Source organism: Manis javanica, chromosome 6, assembly GCF_040802235.1.
Source record: "Manis javanica isolate MJ-LG chromosome 6, MJ_LKY, whole genome shotgun sequence".
NCBI classification, from domain to species: domain Eukaryota; kingdom Metazoa; phylum Chordata; class Mammalia; order Pholidota; family Manidae; genus Manis; species Manis javanica.
The window spans coordinates 126,649,830-126,675,741 of record NC_133161.1 but is presented as its reverse complement, the minus strand read 5'-3'; positions in this window follow the sequence as shown (position 1 = coordinate 126,675,741).

Here is a 25,912-nt window from a genome sequence, read left to right as displayed (position 1 = left end):
AGTAACTCTTAAGAGAAATTAGAGGGGTCTCGAGCAAATGGAAACTCATCCAATGCTCGTGGCTAGGAAGAATTAATGTCGTCAAAATGGCAATCCTGCCCAAAGCAATATACAGATCTGATGCCATCCCTAACAAATTACCAGCAACATTCTTCCAGGAACTGGAACAAATAATTCAAAAATTCATATGGAAAGACGAAAGACCCCGAATAGCCAAAGCAGTCCTGAGTAAGAAGAATAAAGTAGGGGAGATCTCACTCCCCAACTTCAAGCTCTAATATAAAGCCATAGTAATCAAGACAATTTGGTACTGCCACAAGAACAGAGCCACAGACCAGGGGAACATACTAGAGAATCCAGACATTAACCAAAATATATATGGTCAATTAATATTGGATAAAGGAGCCATGGACGTACAATGGTGAAATGACAGTCTCTTTGACAGATCGTGCTGGCAAAACTGGACAGCTACATGTAGGAGAATGAAACTGGACCATTGTCTAACCCCATATACAAAAGTAAACTCAAAATGGATCAAAGACCTGAATGAAAGTCATGAAACCATTAAACTCTTGGAAAAAAACATAGGCAAAAACCTCTTAGACATAAACATGAGTGACCACTTCTTGAACATATCTCCCTGGGAAAGGAAAGCAACAGCAAAAATGAAAAAGTGGGACTATATTAAGCTGAAAAGCTTTTGTACTGCAGCAGACACCATCAATAGAAACAAAACGAACCCTACAGTATGGAAGAATATATTTGTTAATGACAGATTCGATAAAGGCTTGACGTCCAAAATATATAAAGAGCTCACACGCCTCAACAAAGAAAAAACAAATAACCTGATTAAAAAATGGGCAACAGAACTGAACAGACAGTTCTCCAAAACAGAAATACAGATGGCCAACAGACACATGAAAAGATGCTTCACATCGCTAATTATCAGAGAAATGCAAATTAAAACTACAATGAGGTATCACCTCACACCAGTAAGGATGGCTGCCATCCAAAAGCAAACAACAACAAATGTTGGTGAGGTTGTGGAGAAAGGAAAATCCTCCTACACTGCTGGTGGGAATGTAAATTGGTTCAAGCATTGTGGAAAGCAGTATGGAGGTTCATCAAAATTCTCAAAATAGACTTACCATTTGACCCAGGAATACCACTCCTAGGAATTTATCCTAAGAACGCAGCAATCAAGTTTGAGAAAGACAGATGCACCCCTATGTTTATCGCAGCACTATTTACAATAGCCAGGAATTGGAAGCAACCTAAATGTCCATCAGTAGATGAATGGATAAAGAAGATGTGGTACATATACACAATGGAATACTACTCAGCCATAAGAAGAGGGCAAATCCTACCATTTGCAGCAACATGCATGGACCTGGAGGGTATTATGCTCAGTGAAATAAGCCAAGCGGAGAAAGAGAAATACCAAATGATTTCACTCATCTGTGGAGTATAAGAACAAAGGAAAAACTGAAGGAATGAAACGGCAGCTGAATCACAGAACCCAAGAATGAACTAACAGGTACCAAAGGGAAAGGGACTGGAGAGGATGGTGGGTAGGGAGCGATAAGGGGGGGGGCAGAAAAAAGACGGGTATGAAGATTAGCATGCATAATTGAGGGGGTGGAAGGCTGTACAATACAGAGAAGACAATTAGTGATTCTACAACATTTTGCTATGCTGATTGGCAGTGACTGTAAAGGGGTTTATAGGGGGACCTGCTATAGGGGAGAGCCTAGTATACGTAATATTCTTCATGTAAGTGTAGATTAATGATAACAAAAAAGAAAAAAGAAAGAAAGAAAAGGAGGATTACTCCCTGATAAAACTAACTGTAAATCAATGATTAATGCATGCTTTAAATATCCTTAATTTTGATCACTTAAAATGTGTCAGATGATTGGCTATGGAGGTACATTTTACTGATAATATTCCTTTGTCTGAAAAAAAAAAAAAGTAAAAGCAGTTCCTGCGTGGTGACCTCCAATGAGTTCTACACAATGGTATAAAGGGCATATCAAAGTGTGGGCAAAGGGTCTGTTTGTGTTTATACAGAGGATCAAAGCCTAATTTGGCTACCCAGAAAATGAACTAAGACACGATATGAAGAAGAACTTCCAACATCAGCACTCTCTGGAAGACTCATACCAAAAGATGATCATCAAAAACCTCAACAAAGATCCAGGTGCTGCTACAGCTGTAGCTGCATTCATCCCACCGGTTCCTGGACTTGCCATGGGAATGAAGAAGGAGATATCTAAGCTGGCCTGTGCTTACAGTAAAACAACAAATTTGACTGGATCTATACTGTAGGAACTCAACCAAGAATTAGGAGAAGTGCAAGTTGTAGCGCTCCAAAATCTTACAACTACAGACTATCTACTGTTAAAAGAACATATGGGATGTGAACAGTTCCCAGGAATGGGATGTTTTAACTTGTCTGATTTCTCTCAGACTGTTCAAGTACAGTTGGACAATATCCATCATATCATAGATAAATTTTCACAAATGCCTAATATGCCTAAGTGGTTTTCTTGATTTCACTGGAGATGGCTGGTAATTATAGATTTGCTTTGGTTATGTAAGTGTATTCCTATTATGTTAATGTGTGTGCTCAATTTACTTAGTAGTTTAAAACCTATACATGCTTAAGTTACTCTACAAAAAATATATGTCAAAGAAATTATCAATCTTCCCATGTTTTCTTCTGCCTGCTACTTCTATAGCTTTTCTTCTTCCTTCCTAATTACATCCCTTAAATAGAATTTGTGCCTCTTATCGAATTTACTGAGTATCATAATTCCTCCAAGTGGTAAAGATACCTCAAGACAAATGCTGGGCAAAGAAGCCACAGGGCATAAATCTGCAAAGAAGTAAAAAGCTAACCTTTTCAAACAATATGGCTTCTCTCTCACTTACCAACTTTACATTTCCCTGTATGGCCCCAGAAGATGACTGGTTAGCCAGAGACAGGTAAGTTTCCTCAAGGGTGGAACAACCTAAGACAGGCACAGTCACAGGGGGCCCATAAGGGGAGAAATTGGGGATCAACAGAGGTGAGGCCTAGAACCTCACCCTCCCAGTTTTGAGAGAAATCTTCTGCATCCATGGATGTTTTGTTGCCCTTGTCTAGCTTTGATTAACACACAGTCTACAGGCACACACCTGATCATCTACATTTGCTCTCTTACAACACTAAACTATGTTTTCTATCTTTATCTTGCATCTACCTACCACTTCAGAATTTTATTAAAATAATGATAATAATAATAATAATAATAATAATAATAATAATAATAACAACAAAGGGAGAAATGTGGGATCCACATATAAATTAAGTATAAAAATCAAACGAGTATTCATATTTGACCTGATTGTTTATAGTTTATAATGCGTGATCAAAACCGAAAGTTTCTGTGATGACTGCCCTTGTACTGTTCACCATGTAAGAACTTATTCACTATGTAAGAATTTGTTCACCATGTAAGAACTTGTTCGTTATGCTTCAGAATATTGGAGACTGATGAGAATCAGTCTTGGGGTTGATTAATGATTGTGCATTGAGCTTGACTCCCCTATACAATATTTTATTGTTGTTAACAACCATTTGATTAATAAATATGAGAGATGCTCTCTCAAACAAACAAAAAAAATTTTGTATATTTACTCTTAATCAAATACACAAATTACAAATATTTTCCCATTCTGTAGGCTGCCTTTCAATTATTTAATTTCTCCCTTTGTTGTTCAGGACTCTTCAGTTTAATGTATTCCCACAGGTTCATTTTAGATTTTGTTACCTGCATTTTGGTGTCTAACCCAGGAAATCATATCCAAGTCTAGCATCAAAGATCTTTTTCCCTATGTTTTCTTCTGGAAGTTTTATGGTATTACTGCCATATTTAAGTCTTTGATCCATTTAAAGTTAAAATAGAGCTTCTATTTCATTCCTTTTCATGTGAATATCCAGTTTTCCCAAAAGCGCTTATTGGAGAGACTGTTCTTTCCCCATAGGTTGTTCTTGGTGCCCTTGTCAGCACTCACTTGATGGTATATGTGTGAGTGTATGTCTGGGCTCTCTCTTCTCTTCCAGTGTCTGCTTTTGTGCCAACACCATACTGCTTTGATGATAAAGCTTTGTTATATAGCTTTAAACCAGGTAGTGTGAGGCCTCCAGATTTGCTCTTCTTTCTGAAGATTGCTTTGGCTATTTGGGGTATTTTTTTGTTCCAAACAAATTGTAGTATAGGTTTTTGTATGTCTGTGAAAAATGCTGTGGAATTATGATACGAATTTCTTGAATGTGTAGATGGCTTCGGATTGTATGTATATTTTTACAATATTAAATCTTCTAGTCCTGGGGCATGAAAGCCTTTCTGTTTATTTCTGTCTTCTGCAATCCCTTTAATCTATGTCTTGCAGTTTTTTTTTAATTTTTATTTAGGTATTATACATATACACTCTTATGAAGGTTTCACATGTAAAAAACAATGTGGTTACTACATTTACACATATTATCAAGTCCTCACTCGTACACCAATGCAGTCACTGTCCATCAGTGTAGTAAGATGCCACAGATACACTATTTGCCTTCTCTGTGCTACACTGTTTTCCCCATGACCCCTCACAGCATGTGTACTAAATATAATACCCCTCAATCCCCATCTCCCTCCCTCCCCACCTGCCATCTTGTAGTTTTCAGTTTACAAATATTTCACTTCCTTGGTTAAATTTATTCTGAAGTATTTCATTGGGATTACTTTCTTAATTTCTCTTTCAAATAATTTGTTTTTGGTATATAGAAATGCAGCTGACTTTTGTCTGTTGATTTCATATCCTTCTGCTTTAGTGAATTCACTTAGTTCTAACAGTTTTTTGATGGAGTCTTTAGGATTTCCACTATTTAAGTCCTGTCATCTGCAGAGATCATCTCACTTCTTTCTTTCCATAGTGATATTTTACTTGTTTGTTTGTTTGTTTATTGGCTAAGTGCTATAATTTGAACTTTCTGGGTCATAGTAAATGGAGATGGTGAGAGTGAGCATCCCTGTGCTGCTCCTGATCTTAGAGGAAAAGCTTTTAACTTTTGAACACTGAGTGTGCATTGGTACAGGTGCTCTGCGTGGCTGTGACACAGCGTATAAGGTGCAGGTACGTGCAGACCTCCCATGGAACCAGGAACTTGGTCTCGCTGCAGTGACTGGCCTGGGGGTGCAGTGGATGCAGCAGGGACGGTGGCTCTGGGAGGAGAAGGGCAGCAGTGACTTGGGCCCACAGGGAAGGAAGCAGTAGTAACACAGCCTGGTCATGGGGGATCAGCACCTCAACTCTGGCCTCAGGAAGTTGTCACAGGAAGTAGCAGCACCAGCCAGATATTGGTCAGTTAAAGAAATGTGTCAGGACCTAGGGAGCTGGGCTCAAAAAATGGCAGTGACAGTTCAGAGCCCAGACCTGGGAATGGGTTAGGGGCCGAGTGCAGCAGCAGTGCAGACTGGTACTGGTGGAATGAAGCTGCAAGGTGGGGCTGGAGTTTGGGCGCAGAGCAGGGGCAGCTCCCGTACCACAGGGTGAAGTGCTGTGGTGCACCCATCCCAGAAAATGGGCACTGCAGAGTCTGTCACCTCTGAGAGCAGGTCTCGCTGTGGGCAACAGATGCAGCCTCAGGAAGTAAATGCAGTGATTGGGGCTGGGAGGGACCCCAGGGCAGCTCCACCAGAAGGGACCAGCATCGTTGAGTCTGTGGGAGGCCTCTGTAGCAAGGGTCCCCAGCGGGAGCCTCCCTGGGGCCTGTTGCTCCACTTCCTCATAGGGTCAAGCTTCTCTGAGGGGCAGCCCGCTGGTGTCCCCCCTGGATGGGGGACCCGAGTGAATCACTTCCTGAAGTTTACTTGCCACCAATGTTGATGTTAGGGCTGCTTTGTAGTCCTGAGCTCGTTTCTTTGGTGTGTGATTTGTTGTATCTACTTTGGTGTGTTTTCGTCTTTGCTGCAGTGGAGAGATGAGCACTGGGCCTCCGACCTTCTATCTTGTTGATGTCCTGGGCTTGCTCACTGCCTCTACTGACACATTGTAAAAGCCGTTTTCTGTAAATGAGATCATGTCATTTGGTGATGGAGTTTTGCTTCTTCCTTTCCAATGGTTGCCTATTATTTATTTCTCTAACCTAACAATATTTAATATCCATAGTGAGAGTGGACATCCTGGCATTGTTCTCATTCTTGAAGTAAGTTTTTGTGGGGCATAATTGCTTCTTTAGTGGTTTTTCTCATTCATTTTTCTGAAGACTGTGTTCTTTGTCATGTGCAGTTTTTAAAGTATCTCTTCTATTAGTTTTCACTACTTAGATCCACTACTTACTTGACAATAAATAACTTGTGAAAAATATAGATCTTTATCCATCTTTTGTTTAACTCAGACTCTTGTATAGTGTCACTTCTTTAATATATGCTGAGGCTTTTTTAAAGTGATGTGTTAACTTTTTTAAATAGCCCAACTCTATATACAAAGAATATTTTTGTTTCTTGTATAATTTCATGTATGCCTGTTTATACTTATAAATCATGTTGCTTAGATCTTTTATATTCTCCTGATTTATTGTCTGCTTTCCTCATCAATAATTGGAAAAGGAGCATTGAAATCTTCCACTGTGAAGGTGTATTGATATTTTCCTTCATGTGCCTTTATCTAACTTTGTTTCATGCATTTTGTGGCAATAGTATTCAGTGCAGATGAGTTCAGAGTCATGCAGCAAGGAGAAGACAGTCAAATGCCATAATTTAAGGACAGTACTGCAAGAGATTATTGTCAAGATGTGGACAGATAAGAAAACCACGAGAAGTGTGCAGTACCCGGGACAGGTAGAACTGAGTATGTTAGCTTAGAGTGGGTGTCCAGATTGGCATGAGGAGAAAGGGAACTGAGCAGAGCAACAAGGAAAACTATATTATAGAATAGAATTAAACCTTGGAGTGACCTTGGAAGGTCCCATGAGGGTTGTCTGATGTCAACTAAGGACTCTGGTTTATTCCACCTGTTCCTTTCAGGTTCTAGTGATGATCTAGACCTCTGTCATCACCCAAAGAGTAAGAAATGGCAAATCAAAGCAAATACAAACTAAAATAACAAAAAAGCAATTATCTGTAGGGGCATTTTCCCAACTCTAACTGATACGGTAATACTAGATGATACCTAGTGACACAAAATGATGTATGACTGAATGATAAAGACATCAACATTTATTACATATGTATTATCTACCGTGATAAACAGCAGGGACGTTAACCTGAGGAAATTATTCTAGAATAGGAGAGAGAAAAAAACAAATATCCTTAACATTACGTCAGTGCTAATATTACAGAAGTTTTGACTCATTCATGTTCTAAGTCTCATGAGGGAAATAAAAGTGGTAAGCTGCAAGCTCATCTCTACACCTGCTATAATAGTATTGGTTTTATTTCTTAAATTATAACTTCACACATATTGGCTGCTGTAAAATGCCTGTAGGCATTTTTTCCACTGGTCCTTGTGACATTTTAATTCAAGATATTCACAGGAATGCTTTTCTAAAGGGTTCTTTTGGATGGAAGATTCATGGGAGAGTCAGAAGCGTTCCGCAGCTATGTGGTGTTTCTTTGCACAAGTACAGAAAATAAAAGGAACTAGTCTGAAGGATCGCTTGGCATTCCAAAGAAATGGGAGAAAATATTTAGGATTTTCAACAGCACTTTATTTTGTATACAGATTGGATCTTAGTAAATTTAAAATTTAAACCATCTCTAGAATAATTTTCCTTGTGGCTATTCCCAAGAGACAGTATTCAAGAACAACCGAATAGTAATTTGGGGGTCTTAAATTCTTTATTTGCATCTGTGAGAAGACAGTTAAGCATAATGACAAAAGCATGAGTTTGTGTGTAAAAAGAATCAGAAGTTATTATGGATTAAACAAAGACAAGGAGAAAAATTATTTGAGAGAGGGTCCAGGGGATATTTCTGCATGAAGTCTTTTTTCAGAGGAGTCCATGGGTACTGCCTTGAAGGCTGTTTTTCCATACGGAAGTTCGTTTTCCAACTGAAGTTCAGTCAGTGTAAACAGAGCAGTACTGGTCCAAACATTAAGAGGTGCGGAGGATCCTACTGATGAGCATGAAACATTCTAAATCAAGAATTGCACTTCCTACAGTTTGATACTCTAGTTTTTCTGTCTTTGTGATACAGTTTTAGTGAAAAGTTATCATCAGACTCTTTATATCCTTGATATGATGAGCTTCCTCCATATAAAAGAAAGACTTGGTTTGGATATTCTCAATTTCTACACAGGATGTTCTTTGTAAAGCTTTATTTTGAACCTGGTACAAATTTATACCAACACTGGTGTTTTTTTTCTTATGTATGTCTAATGTGAGTTATAGATTCCATCTCCCTTGTGATAGAACATAAAATCCACACCTAAATCCAATTTACTAATGAAAATGTTGGTATTCATTTTCTTCAACAACAACTTTCTCCTCTCCCAAAATTTTTGGGAATACTGTCATACGGACCCAAGTGAAATCTTCATAAGATTTTATATCAATAATACTTTAATTTAAAAAGTGGTGAGAGGGGACAGTCTTATTTTGTTCCTGATCTTAGAGGAAAAGTTGTCAGGTGTTCACTGTTAAAGGTGATATTGGCTGTGGGTTTCTCACATATGGTCTTTATTATACTGAGGTATGTACCTTCTACACTCATTTTGTTGAGAGTTTTTATCAATGAACGGATATTGAATTGTGTCAAATGAATTTTCAGCGTCTATTGAGCAGATCATCTGGTTTTTGTCCTTCCTGTTGTTAATATGCATCACATTGATTGACTTACAAATATTGTACCATCCTTGCATCCCTAGAATAAATGTCACTTTGTCATGGTGGATGATCCTCTTGATTTATTTTTTAATTCCGTTTGCTAAATTTTGTTGAGGATTTTTGCATCTATGTTCATCAGGAATATCAGTCTGTAATTTTCTTTTCTTGTAGTGCCTTTGTCTGGTTTTGGTTTTAGAGTGATACTGGCCTCATAAAATGTGTATGGAAGTATCCCCTTCTCTTTTATTTCGGGATACTGTCAGAAGGATGGATATTAGCTCTTCTTTAAATGATTGGTAGAATTCCTTCCTCCAGCCATCTGCTTCAGGACTCGTTTTTTGGGAGGTTTTTGATTACTACTTCAATTTAATTGCTGGTAATTTGTCTGTTCAGATTTTCTGTTTCTTCCTGGATCTAAATTGGAAGAGGTACATTTCTAAGAATGTGCCCACTTCTTCACAGCTGTTCAATTTATTGGCATATAATATTTCATAGAATTCTCTTATAATTCTCTGAATTCTGTGGTGTCAGTTGAAACTTCTCCCTTTTCAGGTCTGATTTTGTTTATTCCTGCCCTTTTTTTCTTGTAATTCTGGCTAGGGTTTGTTTATTTTGTTCAATTCCTTGATGAATTAGGTCCTCGTTTCACTGATTTTTTTCTATTGCTTTCTTATTCCATGTTTTATTTATTTCTGCTTGATCTTTATTATGTCCCTTCTTCTAACTTTCAGCTTTGTTTGTTCTTTTTCAAGTTACTTTAGTTGTGGGGTTAGATTGTTTATTGGGATTGTTCTTGTTTTTTGTGATTAGTCTGTTTTGCTATGCATGTTGCTACTAAAACTGCTTTTGCTGCATCCCACATACACTGAACTACTGCGTGCCTGATTTCATTTGTCTCCAGGTATTGTTTGATTTCCTGCAACTTAAAAGCTTTTGTCACAGCAAAGGACACTGTGAAAAAAACAAAAAGCAATTTACAGATAAATGGGAATTAAGACACAGAGTTGTGGTTGGAGTATATGATCCAATATACAGGGAGGTAAACAATTAAAAGAGATTTTGTTTTCTTCTGGTAAATTCCTAGCAGTGGAATTGTGGGGTCATAGGGTATTTCTACTTTTAGTTTTTTGGTTTTTTTTTGAGAGGGCATCTCTCATGTTTATTGATTAAATGGTTGTTAACAACAATAAAATTCTGTATAGGGGAGTCAAGCTGAATGCACAATCATTAATCCACCCCAATTCTAGATCAGTCTCCAATCTTCTGAAGCATAATGAACAAGTTCTTAGATGGTCAACAAATTCTTACATAGTGAATAAGTCCTTACATGGTGAACAGTAGAAGGGCAGTCATCACAGAAACTTTCGTTTTTGATCACGCATTATGAACTATAAACAATCAGGTCAAATATGAATATTCATTTGATTTTTATACTTGATTTATATGTGGATCCCACATTTCTCCCTTTATTATTATTATTATTATTATTATTATTATTTTTAATAAAATGCTGAAGTGGTAGGTAGATGCAAGATAAAGGTAGAAAACATAGTTTAGTGTTGTAAGAGAGCAAATGTAGATGATCATATGTGTGCCTGTAGACTATGTGTTAATCAAAGCTAGACAAGGGCAACAAAACATCCATGGATGCAAAAGATTTCTCTCAAAACTGGGAGGGTGAGGTTCTAGGCCTCACCTCTGTTGATCCCCAATTTCTCACCTTATGGGTCCCCTGCAACTGTGCCTGTCTTAGGTTGTTCCGCCCTTGAGGAATCTTACCCGTCTCTGGCTAACCAGTCATCTTCTGGGGCCATACAGGGAAATGTAAAGTTGGTAAGTGAGAGAGAAGCCATATTGTTTGAAAGGGTTAGCTTTTTACTTCTTTGTAGATTTATGCCCTGTGGCTTCTTTGCCCAGCATTTGACTTGAGGTATCTTTACCACTTGGAGGAATTATGATACTCAGTAAATTCGATATGAGGCACAAATTCTATATAAGGGATGTAATTAGGAAGGAAGAAGAAAAGCTGTAGAAGTAGCAGGCGGAAGAAAACATGGGAAGATTGATTATTTCTTTGACATATCTTTTTTGTAGAGTAACTTAAGCATGTATAGATTTTAAACTACCAATTAAATTGAGCACACACATTAACATAATAGGAATACACTTACATAACCAAAGCAAATCTATAATTACCAGCCATCTCCAGTGAAACCAAGAAAACCACTTAGGCATCCTAGGCATTTGTGAAAATTTATCTATGATATGATGGATATTGTCCAACTGTACTTGAACAGTCTGAGAGAAATCAGACAAATTAAAACAACCCATTACTGGTAACTGTTCACATACCATATGTTCTTTTAACAGTAGATAGTCTGTAGTTGTAAGATTTTGGAGCGCTACAACTTGCACTTCTCCTAATTCTTGGTTGAGTTCCTACAGTATAGATCCAGTCAAATTTGTTGTTTTACTGTAAGCACAGGCCAGCTTAGATATCTCCTTCTTCATTCCCATGGCAAGTCCAGGAACTGGTGGGATGAATGCAGCTACAGCTGTAGAAGCGCCTGGAAATTTTGTTGAGGTTTTCTGATGATCATCTTCTGGTATGAGTCTACCAGAGAGTGCTGATGTTGGAAGTTCTTCATATCGTGTCTTAGTTCATTTTCTGGGTAGCCAAATTAGGCGTTGATCCTCTGTATAAACACAAACAGACCCTTTGCCCACACTTTGATATGCCCTTTATACCATTGTATAGAACTCATTGGAGGTCACCACACAGGAACTGCTTTTTTTTTGAAGAGAAAGGAATATTATCAGAAAATGTACCTCCATAGCCAATCATCTGACACCCTTTAAGTGATCAAAATTAAGGATATTTAAAGTTCGCATTAATCGTTGATTAACAGTTAGTTTTATCCTATCAGGGAATAATCCCCCTTTTCTTTCCTTCTTCTTTTTCTTTTTTGTTATCATTAATCTACACTTACATGAAGAATATTATGCTTACTAGGCTCTCCCCTATACCATGTCCCCCCTATAAACCCCTTTACAGTCACTGTCCATCAGCATAGCAAAATGATGTAGAATCACTACTTGTCTTCTCTGTACTGTACAGCCTTCCCCTTTCTCCCACTCCCCCATTATGTATGTTCACCTTAATACCCCATTTTTCTCCCTCCCTTATCCCTCCCTACCCACCCATCCTCCCCAGTCCCTTTCCCTTTGGTACCTGTTAGTCCATTCTTGGGTTCTGTGATTCCGCTGCTGTTTCGTTCCTTCAATTTTTCCTTTGTTCTTATACTCCACAGATGAGTGAAATCATTTGATAATTCTCTTTCTCCACTTGGCTTATTTCACTGAGCATAATACCCTCCAGGTCCATCCATGTTGCTGCAAATGGTAGGATTTGCCCTCTTCTTATGGCTGAGTAGTATTCCATTGTGTATATGTACTACATCTTCTTTATCCATTCATCTACTGATGGACATTTAGGTGCTTCCAATTCTTGGCTATTGTAAATAGTGCTGAGATAAACATAGGGGTGCATCTGTCTTTCTCAAACTAGATTGCTGCATTCTTAGGGTAAATTCCTAGGAGTGGAATTCCTGGGTCAAATGGTAAGTCTGTTTTGAGAATTTTGATGAACCTCCATACTGCATTCCACAATGGTTGAACTAATTTACATTCCCACCAGCAGTGTAGGAGTATTCTCCTTTCTCCACAACCTCACCAACATTTGTTGTTGTTTGCTTTTGGATGGCAGCCATCCTTACTGGTGTGAGGTGATACCTCATTGTAGTTTTAATTTGCATTTCTCTGATAATTAGCGATGTGGAGCATCTTTTCATGTGTCTGTTGGCCATCTGTATTTCCGTTTTGGAGAACTGTCTGTTCAGTTCCTCTGCCCATTTTTTAATTGGGTTATTTCTTGTTTGTTTGTTGAGGCGTGTGAGTTCGTTATATATTTTGGACGTCAATCCTTTATCGAATCTGTCATTTACAAATATATTCTTCCATACTATAGGGTTCCTTTTTGTTCTATTGATGGTGTCTGTTGCAGTACAAAAACTTTTCAGCTTAATATAGTCCCACTTGTTAATTTTTGCTGTTATTTTCCTTCCCAGGTCGATATGTTCAAGAAGAGGTCACTCATGTTTATGTCTAAGAGGTTTTTGCCTATGTTTTTTCCCTATAGTTTAATGGTTTCATGACATACATTCAGGTCTTTGATCTATTTGAGTTTAATTTTGTATATGGGGTTAGACAATGGTCCAGTTTCATTCTCCTATATGTAGCTGTCCAGTTTTGCCAGCACCATCTGTTGAAGAGACTGTCATTTCGCCATTGTATGTCCATGGCTCCTTTATCTAATACTAATTGACCATATATGTCTGGGTTTATGTCTGCATTCTCTAGTCTGTTCCATTGGTCTGTGGCTCTGTTCTTGTGCCAGTACCAAATTGTCTTGATTACTATGGCTTTATAGTAGAGCTTGAAGTTGGGGAGTGAGATCCCCCCTACTTTATTCTTCTTTCTCTGGATTGCTTGGGCTATTCGGGGTCTTTGGTGTTTCCATATGAATTTTTGAATTATTTGTTCCAGTTCATTGAAGAATGTTGCTGGTAGTTTCATAGGGATTGCATCAAATCTGTATATTGCTTTAGGCAGGATTGCCATTTTGACGATATTAATTCTTCCTAGCCACGAGCATGGGATGAGTTTCTGTTTGTTAGTGACCCTTTTAATTTCTCTTAATAGTGACTTGTAGTTTTCAGAGTATAAGTCTTTCACTTCTTTGGTTAGGTGTATTCCTAGTTATTTTATTCTTTTTGATGCAATTGTGAATGGAGTTGTTTTCCTGCTTTCTCTTTCTATTGGTTCATTGTTAGTGTAGAGGAAAGCCACAGATTTCTGTGTGTTAATTTTGTATCCCGCAACTTTGCTGTATTCCGACATCCGTTCTAGTAATTTTGGGGTGGAATATTTTGGTTTTTTTATGTACAATATCATGTCATCTGCAAGTGGTGACAGTTTCACTTCTTCTTTACCAATCTGGATACCTTGTACTTCTGTGTTTTGTCTGATTGCCGTGGCTAGGACCTCCAGTACTATATTAAATAACAGTGGGGAGAGTGGGCATCACTGTCTAGTTCCCGATCTCAGAGGAAAAGCTTTCAGCTTCTTGCTGTTCAGTATAATGTTGTCTGTGGCTTTCTCATAAATGGCCTTTATTATGGTGCGGTACTTGGCCTCTATTCCCCTTTTGCTGAGAGTTTTTATCATGAATGGATGTTGAATTTTTCAAATGCTTTTTCAGCATCTATGGAGATAATCATGTGGTTTTTGCCTTTCTTTTTGTTGATGAGGTGGATGATGTTGATTCACTCTCGAGTGTTGTACCAGCCTTGCATCCCTGGGATGAATCACACTTCGTCATGGTGTACGATCCTTTTGATGTATTTTTGAATTCGTTTGCTAATATGTTGTCGAGTATTTTTGCATCTACGTTCATCAGGGATATTGGTCTGTAGTTTTCTTTTTTGGTGGGATCTTTGCCTAGTTTTGGTATTAGGGTGATGGCTGCATAATGAGTTTGGGAGTATTCCCCCCTCTTCTATTTTCTGGAAAACTTTAAGGAGAATGGGTATTATGTCTTCCCTGTATGTCTGATAAAATATTGAGGTGAATCCATCTGGCCAAGGGGTTTTGTCTTTGGTAGTTTTTTGATTACTGCTTCAATTTCGTCTCTGGTAATTGGTCTGTTTAGATATTTTGTTCCTTTCTGGGTCAGTCTTGGGAGGTTGTATTTTTCTAGGAAGTTGTCCATTTCTCCTAGGTTTCCCAGCTTGTTAGCATATAGGTTTTCATAGTACTCTCTAATATTTCTTTGTATTTCTTTGGGGTCCATAGTGATTTTTCCTTTTTCGTTTCTGATTCTGTTAATTTGTGTTGACTCTCTTTTCCTCTTAATAAGTCTGGCTAGAGACTTATCTATTTTGTTTATTTTCTTGAAGAACCAGCTCTTGGTTTCATGGATTTTTGCTATTGTTTTATTCTTCTCAATTTTCTTTATTTGTTCTCTGATCTTTATTATGTCCCTCCTTCTGCTGACCTTAGGCCTCATTTGTTCTTTTTCCAATTTTGATAATTGTGACATTAGACCATTCATTTGGGATTGTTCATCCTTCTTTAAATATGCCTGGATTGCTATATACTTTCCTTTTAAGACTGTGTTTGCTGTATCCCACAGTAGTTGGTTCTTTGTGTTTTTTTTGTCGTTTGTTTCCATATATTACTGCATCTCCATTTTGATTTGGTCATTGATCCATTGATTATTTAGGAGCGTGTTGTTAAGCCTCCATGTGTTTTTGAGCCTTTTTTCTTTCTTTGTACAGTTTCTTTCTAGTTTTATGCCTTTGTGGTCTGAAAAGATGGTTGGTAGGATTTCAATCTTTTGTAATTTACTGATGCTCTTTTTGTGGCCTACTATGTGGTCTATTCTGGAGAATGTTCCATGTGCACTTGAGAAGAATGTGTATCCTGTTGCTTTTGGATGTAGAGTTCTGTAGATGTCTATTAGGTCCATCCATTCTAGTGTGTTGTTCAGTGTCTCTGTGTCCTTACTTTTTTTTGTCTGGTGGATCTGTCCCTTGGAATGAATGGTGTGTTGATGTCCCCCAGAATGAATGCATTGCATTCTATTTTCTCCTTTATTTCTGTTAGTATTTGTTTCAGATATGTTGGTGCTCTTGTATTGGGTGCATATATATTTATAATGGTTTTATCCTCTTGTTGAACTGAGCCCTTTATCATTATGTAATATCCTTCTTTATCTTTTGTTACTTTCTTTATTTTGAAGTCTGTTTTGTCTGATTCTAGTATTGCAACACCTGCTTTTTTCTCTCTGTTGTTCGCGTGAAATATATTTTTCCATCCCTTGACTTTAAGTCTGTGCATGTCTTTGGGTTTGAGGTGAGTCTCCTATAAGCAGCATGTGGATGGATCTTGCTTTTTATCCATTCTAATACTCTGTGTCTTTTGATTGGTTCATTCAGTCCGTTTACATGTAGAGTGATTATTGAAAGGTATGTACTTATTGCCATTGTAGGCTTTAAGTTTTTGTTTACCAAAGGTTCAGGGTTAGCTTCTTTACTATCTTACTGTCTAACTTAACTCCCTTGTTAAGCTATTATAAACGCGGTCTGATGATTCTTTATTTCTCTCTCTTTTTATTCCTCCTCCTCCCTTCTTCATATGTTGGGTGTTTTGTTCTGTGTTCTTTTTAGGAATGCGCCTATCTAGAGAAGTCCCTGTAAGATGCTCTGTAGAAGTGGTTTGTGCGAGGCAAATTCCCTCAACTTTTGCTTGTCTGGGAATTGTTTAATCCCTCCTTTACATTTAAATGATAATCATGCTGGATACAGAAGTCTTAGTTCGAGGCCCTTCTGTTTCATTGCATTAAGTATATCATGCCATTCTCTTCTGGCCTGTAGGGTTTCTTTTGAGAAGTCTGATGATAGCCTGACGGGTTTTCCTTTGTGTTGACCTTTTTTTTTCTCTCTGGCTGCCTTTAATACTTTGTCCTTGTCTTTGATCTTTGCCATTTTAATCATTATGTGTCTTGGTGTTGCCCTCCTTGGATCCCTTGTCATGGGAGTTCTGTGTACCTCTGTGGTCTAAGAGGCCATTTCCTCCCCTAGTTTGGGGAAGTTTTCAGCAATTATTTCTTCAAAGACACTTTCTATCCCTTTTTCTCTCTCTCTTCTTCTGATACCCCTATAATGCAGATATTGTTCCATTTTGAAGGGTCAGTCAGCTCTCTTAGAATTCTTTCATTCCTGGAGATCCTTTTATCTCTGTCTGAATCAGCTTCTCTGTGTTCCTGTTCTCTGTTTTCTAGTTCATTAATGGTCTCTTGCATCTCATCCATTCTGTTTTGAAGTCCTTCCAGAGCTTGTTTTGTTTCTGTGTTCTCCTTCCTTAGTTCTTGCATATTTCTCTGCAAGTCCATCAGCATGGTTATGACTTTTGTTTTGAATTCTTTTTCTGGAAGAGGTTAAATCTATCTCCCCAGCTTCCTTCTCAGGGGAAGATGTAGCAGATGCCAAAACTGTCTGGGTTAGTCTTGCCTGGATCATATTTTTTTGCCTTTTCATGTTGACACGTGCTATTGACTGTCAGCTGGGAGGGCCAAACTTTTCACTTGCTACTGGCCTTTCTTTACTGGGACAACTGCAACCCCTAGTGGCTTGTCTTTGGTAATTGCGTGTAGACTGGGTCTTTGTGTCTTGCCTGGCCGGTATTCAGGAAGCAAACTTGCTGAGGGCATGACCTGCCTTATGCTGCTTCTCTGCTTTCGTCGAGCACTTGAGGGGTAATGGACAGGGGGCTGTTTGGCTGTTTACCTCTGTGAGGGGTCTCAGAGCTGTTGCCCAGCGGGTTAGGTCACCTGGTTTTCCCTGTAATTTCCAGCTCCTGGACCGTGACCTGTGTTGTTTCTGTCCAGCTGTTGGATCCCTGTCCCGTTAAGACTTTCAAAAAGCACTCGCTTTTCTTTGTCACAGGGGCATCAGCTTCGGAACCTGCCCAGAGGTCTTGCTGTCCTGTTTCCCTAATTTCCAACCCTCCACGCATGCACTGTGTCTTCGCTCTGGTGCGGATGGTTGGGTCTGTGTGTTCAGCAGTCCTGGGCTCCCTCTCCCTCCCCGCTCCAACTCGTCTCTTCCTGCCAGCAGCTGGGGTGAGGGGTCTCGGGTGCCTCCGGTCTCCAGCTTGTATCTTACCTCTTTCACCAGGCGCTGGGCTTTCGCACGTGTGGATGTAGTCTGGCTGTTGTCCTGTGTCTTCTAGTCTCTCTTTTAGGAGTAGTTTTATTTGTTGTATTTTCAAAAATATATATGTTTTTAGGAGGAAATTCCCACTGTCCTACTCATGCTGCCATGTTATTTTTAGTTTTTTGAAGAAACGCCATACTGTAAAATATGAGGCTATTATATAAGTTCACAAAAATATATTGAACCAAGATTTGTTATTTATTGATATGTGTTCTTTCCAGGATTCACTTTCCTCCATGCAGAACATGCCAACTATCTTCAAAACTATCTTTCAAGTAACCACAGAAAACTTGACAAAATGTCTTATTACACATGTGAGTGTAAACAGAGAGTGCTTCATAAATATTTATTGTTATAAATATGCAATTTTATAAATTCTATAAACTTGAATAGGGGATTTATTACAAATTAAAAAATCCATCATTGTGGGATTGGCTCATTCCCTCCTAGCCTGATGCAGGAGCTCTGTCCTCTCACCTTCTAAATGAAAGCCTCTCCCTGGCTCTCTACCTGGAGTGTTTGTGAAGTTCATTCTTTGACTCCACAAACAAGAAACCCAGCATCATTTTTGGGGGCTCATCCAGGATAATTTCAGAGATGGGAGCATCCTCTTCAATTTTGAAGCCAGACATACCTCTGACATGCATTCTGAAGAATTGCCAGCAATTTGATCACCAAACCCTGAAAAAAAAATGTGCCTTATCTTCTGCATACACGTCTGGCGTCAATATAAACTCTCTGATCAGAGAGGCTTGGACCCCGAGAGAAGTATACAATATAATAAGGTTATTCAGCTAAATTTATTTTGTCATAAGGAAGGAATTGATCAAAAGTCCTGTGGATTACTACAATATAAAACTGTTTTTCTAAATCCTTTTATTGGAAATCTATTCTACTTATTGGGATCATCATTAGCCTCAAAAATTGGGAAGTTTTTAAACTAGACTCCCTGATACAGAAGTTTATCTTCTGCAATAACATAATTAAAAGCATGCTTAAAGAGAGGCTTGACTTTGCCATGTTTAGTGAAGGTTTTGTAAGTAATCCAGCATGGTAGTTAAAAACTAGTGAACTAAATAAGTATAGTAAATGAACTTCTTGGTTGCAAGGATGTTGGGTTAAGAACATCCCACACCTTGCAAGATTCCCAAGCCTCCATCATCAATGGACTAGGAGTGCTTTTCATTGGTGTGATCACTTAGCCTCCATTTTTATACCATCTCTTGGTTTAGAAGATGTAATTTGACATATCACATCCATAATCAATTTTACTCAAAAGGTCTAAATACTAAGGTTAAACTAAGAAACTTAATGTCTCTTCAAAGATAAACATTTTGGGATCACTTAGCAGGTGTGCATCCCTAGCCCTTTGTCTCTCAACTGCCTATAAAACCCCTAGACAATGCGCCACCCTGGGGCTATCTTGTCCCCTCTGGCTTAATCCAGGGGCTCTGACCTCTCACTTTATCTCTAAATAAAATCCTTTGTCTTGCTCTCATAAAACAAAAGAATCCATCATTGCTGGATTTTTGTCAAAGGACCTCCTTAGCTTGCTAATCAATACTCATACTACATAGGCACACCATTTAAAGTCTGGGACTGTCAGATGCCACCAGGCTATAAGAAGTTTAGAAGGTTTGGATGGGGCCTTATGGAAATATTGTGGGTCCAAACAAGCTGTGAGTGACAGGTCTTTCTCGGGGACTTCCTGTTCAGTCTCCTTATACTCCACCCTGACCTCAACCCTGTATCTGTGTCAGGGCATCCACTGGGAGAACTGATTTAGCACCACTGGGCTGTTCTAGCACTTATAATGTCACATAACCTAGATATTTCAAAGTAATTTTTCTATTTCTTGTTTTTCTTTTTTACTGTGAAAGGATTTCCCCCAAACACCATTGTTAATCAATGCATCATCACCTCACATGTTTATCTGTGTGTATGTGTGTGTGTGTGAGAGGTAATTTAAGTTCCACTCTTTTAGCAAATTTCATTTATATAATAGTTTTATCAACTATAACCTCAACATTTTGGTTGAGTGCAGAATTAGAGTCTCAGGGACTAGAGTATGTTCTCACATCCAGGAGGTCCTGAGGGAATAGAATACACCTGTGCATCATTATAGTGCTGCAATTATACTCCCAAGTCAGGAAGACCTGGCCATAACAGGCTAGCTGTTGACTCTGAACATGGTCCACATGATTTTCCTGCTTCAATCCTTACTAGGTATCCTATGTGTGCTTTTGGTATTTGGCTTTGGAATTAGGATTGTGAAGATTATAATAAGCACCTTGTCCAGACATGTCAGGCAATGTAGCCAGTAGGAGGCTGTATCCAAGCTTTGTGAGTTTCCAGTTTAAGTGTTTTAAAACTATGCTGCCTACCTGGCCATTAGTGGTAACAGTTCTGTTCTTAACAGTAACGTTAAGAAGCACAGGTTTGGTTTGCTTCCCCTTCAGCTGGGGTCATCTATTGGCAGGGAAATGGAGATGGAGATGCTACTGATTTTTGCTAGTATGCACTTGCCTGAAACTTGTTTCCTGAAGGGCAGGGGTGTGCACTGGCTTCACTTTCTCCGTAGAGGCAAGCAAGTAACTTGGAGGCCCTTTTGGGCCTGCAGAATGGTCTGGTTCCATTTACCAGACAACCCCAAATGCTGCTAATGCCAGTCCACCTACATTTAATGCAAGGTTTATTGCATGAGATTGCCAAGCACTTTTTTATGCTCCCCAAATTCTTAACTTTCATTAATGTTTTGCTTTCACTAATCTTACTTAGTTCTGAATGTGCAAAGTGTGATAAATTCATGTGATAATGTATATAATGATCATGTTATACCACAATTACACCTAAAACATAAGGATGGGCAGGATACCATATGTGTTCTGTGAACACATTCATTTCTTTCAGCTGCAAAAGCATTGTTACTCTGTTAGGACTTACCTGAGGGCTCCTTTGCCTATAATAAGTTCTTCATTAAACTGCTTCTTATTGCTCATGCAAATATGCTTTCCTCAGGATCACATTTTATTTTATTCATTGGATTTAATTCATGAACAACCAAACTACAGTTCAGCTCTGAATCTAACTTGAGAAGTTGCACACAGAATCTTTCTGCCCTTTGCAAGTAGGCAGCTGGCACTTTAACTTTGCAGAGTACCTGACACGTCTTAAGCAATTTAATCTCAAGAAAAGTCTATAGGTCAATTCAGTGGAAAAAATATAGCCTTTGCAACACATGACAGTGGAAGAATGAGACATCTATATGTGTGTAAAAAGAAAACGTTCATTTGTGAATCACAACTTGTACCAATTTATTCAAAATGCTTGTTTGACATATACATGAAGTGTAAAAGTATGAAATATTTGGAATAAAATACAAGTTCATAAAAAATTATAATATGTGTATCTCCAAAGTAGATGCTATGCACCAGGACTACTACCTGAACAGAGATGAATTCAAGAGTTGAAGATATAAATATAACACTCATATCTGACTCTAAGAGGCATCCTTGTGTATGATTGTACAGGAAGGAGATTAGAGATATGACCTACTATATCCTCCTGTAGATTGATACCAGCTAACCTGAGTAAAATTTGGTCAGCATTGGGTGGAATGTTGAAGTGAACAACCTATACAATACTGGGCTTTGATGTCCCTTTTACTGAAGAACTAGAATCCTTCATGTACTCAGGGTTACTTAACTTTCAAAGCCTAGAAGCAAAGACTAAACCTAGAAATACCTGTTTTCTTGATTCCGTTGCTTAGTGGCTATTTGAGCTAGTTATTTAACTTCTATAACCTTTTGTACTGTTATTTGTAGAGTAGAGGTGATTATATTTATGTCAAAACATACATCATTATATGTATTAAGTTATATAATGAACTTAAAACAGCCAACAGTCTCAATTTTATTTACTGTTATTTTGCTACATAATTTGATCCAAACTAGATTAGATATCATAAAATTTGAATTCCTGTCCACTTTTGCATGAGAAACTTTAAATGTATGGGTTTGTACTTGGTAGAGAGAGAGACTAACTGAACCTCAGTATGTGCAGATGAGGCCGAGCCTAAGCATCGGTGAACATTCAGGGGCAGGAGAAAGCACCAACTAGGAGACATGATACAAGGCTTGATGTCCTTCCTGTGCTTCCTCCCTTCTGTTTCCATGTGTTTTTGCTTGTCCTTTCTGCCAAGTTTATGAAGAAAAGAATGTTTATCCCTTTATCCTTCTTTTTCTTTGTGTCCCATTCCCCCGCCATCTTTGCCAGTAATGGTAACCTCCCACAAATTACAGAGGTTTATTGATCTTTCTACTCCACACATTAGGATCTTAAACTGCCCACGTTGGACTGTAAATGCCCATCTTTAGATCTTTTTTGTCCTAACTCATCTCGGATTTTCCTGAGTGCCAACCTAATACTATGGCAGTCCGCATTAGTTCCTCTCCTATTTTTCAGAAACATGAAGACACAGAACGCCAGAGCTTCCAGAACTTCTCTGACTATACATTATGAGGCCTCCAGGGAAAAAGTGCCAATTTTTTCAACTAGGCGCAAGTGGAAAGTAAATCCCAGGAGCAGCCAGCACAGTATTGTGGACGTTGACTTAGCAACATTTGGCCATGACCCATTCAGAAATGCCTCTGGGAACATAACTACTTAGAGCTTTCAAAGGCCTATTAATTCTTGTGTTGTTGCTAAGGTTACATTCTGTCTTCTGAGCCCAGTTCTCATCAGGCATAGCCATAAAATAGATGTACCTTAGGACCTAATTACTCATGGTGGCTTCTACAGGAATTTAAAATACCATTTGTTTGGGTGTTTTTTTCATCTGACCTATTCTTTAGATGTGACATTGACATTCGAAATTCCTAGCCTGCTTTCCTGAGGGATAAAAATGCACTTGTCATTGCATTGTTGATAGCTTTAGTGAATATTTGGAGTGCATTTCTCTCATGAACGTGTAGAAGATTTGCAAATAGGTATGCTGATTTTAAAAAAATATTAGCAGAGAATTACCTGTGTGTGAATTCCCCTTTGTAATTCTCTGCATTTCATTCCATAGTTTGGTACCACAGGCTAACTGTCAGATATGTGAAGGCGGAATACTTCCTGATGCAGCCTGAAGCTCCCCTGACAGCCACTGAGATCTGACATTAGTGAATTGCCCGTGTCTCCTTGGTTTGGGAAGTGTTCCACCAACCATGAGCTTGGCTAATTGGGTGTTATCTATATTTATTCTATATACTTACTTTCTAAAGGTTACCACTCCTCTTGAAGGATATGACTATTAGATTACTGCAAAAATGTCCTAGTAGACTTTAGTTTTAATTGTGCATTACTTATAAGAAAAGTTCCCTTTAAGAACAGTAGAGATAGTAAGACATTATGAAGTTGGCTGTAAATTTCATTGTCCTAGTTTTTTGCTTATAGTCAATGCTCCATTTTACTATTAAGAATTAGATCAGTTTATGCTTGAATATCTACAATAAGGAAAAATTTCTTATGTTTCAAATTACTTGCCATCTTAAAATAGACTAGTTTCATATGAATCAATTAAGGTAAGTTTCCATCATGTTACATTCTGTTGCACTAAGAAAATTTAAATGTGCAGTGGAAACTTATTTAAATGTAAGAGTCCTTATATTTAAGCAGAAAATGTAACCAAAAAGGGAGACATAATTTATATTTGATACTGCCAAATGAAGGAGCTGCTTGAGAATATTTTTGCATTGAAAAAAAAATGAGACTAATGATTAGTTATAAGAAACAGCCTAAGGTAACCAATCCATTTTCAAGCTAACAGATTTTTACAAACAGACTGCTGAAATGAAACTTTACCTGATCACACTAAATTCATGTTATAATTTTTTTTCTAATTTTTCCACTAGACTTGGTGTATATGTCTTCATGACAATTTCTCTGTTTGCAAACCATTTCACTCAAAGGACCAGACTGTAAAAGGACAAAAACTGAGTTTTAGTGTTTTAGGAACCACATATGTCATTGGGACACTTCACATTTCCTCCTGTATTCCTCATTAAATTTTTGAGTTATGTAATGGTATCTGCATTGTATGAAAGATGAAAATTAGTTTTAAAGAGATTAAGCAATTAGTTCACATATCACTCTGGTCAGCTTCTTTAACATTCCTCAGTGTTTCTACCTTTTCCTATGGTGTCCCTGTTCTAACCACTTGCTCAAAGGTTGCCTGAGAGTCTTTATTCAACAATTGTGGCATCAATTTTTACATATGTTTCAGTAATATCTCCAAGTCAAAGTGCTGTTTTTAGTCACAATGATTGTTCTCTCCTGACTTTTTTTTCCCCTTTTCCTTTGGCTAACAACACTTATCATATCATGTGCTCTCTCAGAGTACAAGGTGGGGTTTTAAGAGTTACTGTAGATTAAACACCAATGATGGTCTACGAAACAAGCCAGAATCTTCATTGAGAGATGTACATTTTGGAAAAGCTGAAGAAAAATTATTTCTGAATGTTTTACAATCAGAGCATTCTAGAGTACAAGTTTATTTTCAATGCTCCATATCTTTTTACACACCTAAATACTACAAAAGACAGGCAGGATGTCTGCTAACCCAGCATCTTGCATATTCTTTTCTACTCAGATGACCTTTCAAAATAGTCTTTTCATTGCTGTGTCTCATGACACCCTTCACCATCCTTATTAGCTTTCACATATGCAATGTAGCCCTGGATCGAGGGAGAATCAGGTAATCTGTCTCCTACATTTACAGTGTACTATTCTCCAATCCTGAAAAATGCTTGGGTTCTCCATTTGAGTCTCCTCTATTTATATCAGAGATTAGAATTAGCCAAGTGATTTCAACTTTTATCTTTCTCACTGTCTACTTGTATAATAATTCTCTGTAAATCAATTTATTTTCTGTAAATAAATGTATCTGAGAAATTAATATTATTCCCACCTTATAAACAAAGGATCATTATCTGTTGCAGCAAGTAGAGCATAGGTGAATGTTTCCCTCACTCCAAACATTTCAGTGCCCTTTACTTTCATTCAGTTGCTGAACACACTCTGTGGCTGATGGTTATTTTGTTTTGTCACATAAAGAAAGGAGGACAAGTCATGTTGTGATATGAAAAAAAAAGGAACAAACCGAAAATTTCTACTTTATGAATTTAGAGTTTTAAATATAAATTTAAAACAGAATTGATGTCTTATAGTATGAACCCTTTTTAAAATGCCAAAGCTGCCCATTTTTGACATATAAAACCTTTCAAAGACCATACATAACTTAGATACTGAATTTGTGAGTCACTGTTATGGTGGTTTATAAATAATCTTAAAAGAAGAGCATTTTGTGCTTTTTAAATAGACACTTGGGGGCCAGATAGGACTCTCACTTCAGATCCAGAGTAAGGTAGAAGGCGTGCTAGCTTTTGCAAAGCCGTGGGGTCAGATAATTCCACATCAGAGGGTAAGATAGCTCCTGGAAGTGCTTTCTCTCTATCCTGCACTCATTTTGCAATAAAAAGTAATGCCTTAAGATTGACAATAGGTATTAAAGATGCAAATTGCTGAACTTTTCGTTGATGTATTTTTACAACAATACCACTGGGCTAGTAATACAACTAGCCATGAAGTTTGTAAGTTACCTCTGTATCATCTTTATCTTGTTCCTTCTTAAGCTTGTATCGCAAAAAAGAACTTTCTAGCAAGAGCCATGGCACAGATACAATTCAAATATTTGTGCAATTTAATGACCTTATCTTCACCAATCACCAGCACAAATTTAAATGACATTACATTGAGTGACATTACATATTAAATTCTCAACACATGAATTGTAAATATGAGAAATCAATACATTTTCTGAATACTTTTAAAACTTTTTGTCACAAATTGATGTTTTCTTTTGCAGTGTAGTTTTCAACTATTCTTTCCTTGCTAAAAAACAGTAGTTTCATTGGTTTAAAATAGTTTCATTGGTTTAAAATGGCCCATTGAAAATATTTGATCACATAGCATAAATTAGCATAATCTACACAATTTAAAGTTCTGTAGTTCAAGTAGGGGTGTCTAAATTCATTTAAATTTCTTTTAGTTTAATTCCCATAAAATTGACAGAATTTGGTCAGATAATTTTTAAAGAAGGAAAATTGATTGTATATATATAAGGCACAAATACTGAAAAGTACTCAAAAAATTTCCTTGTTTTTATTCAGTT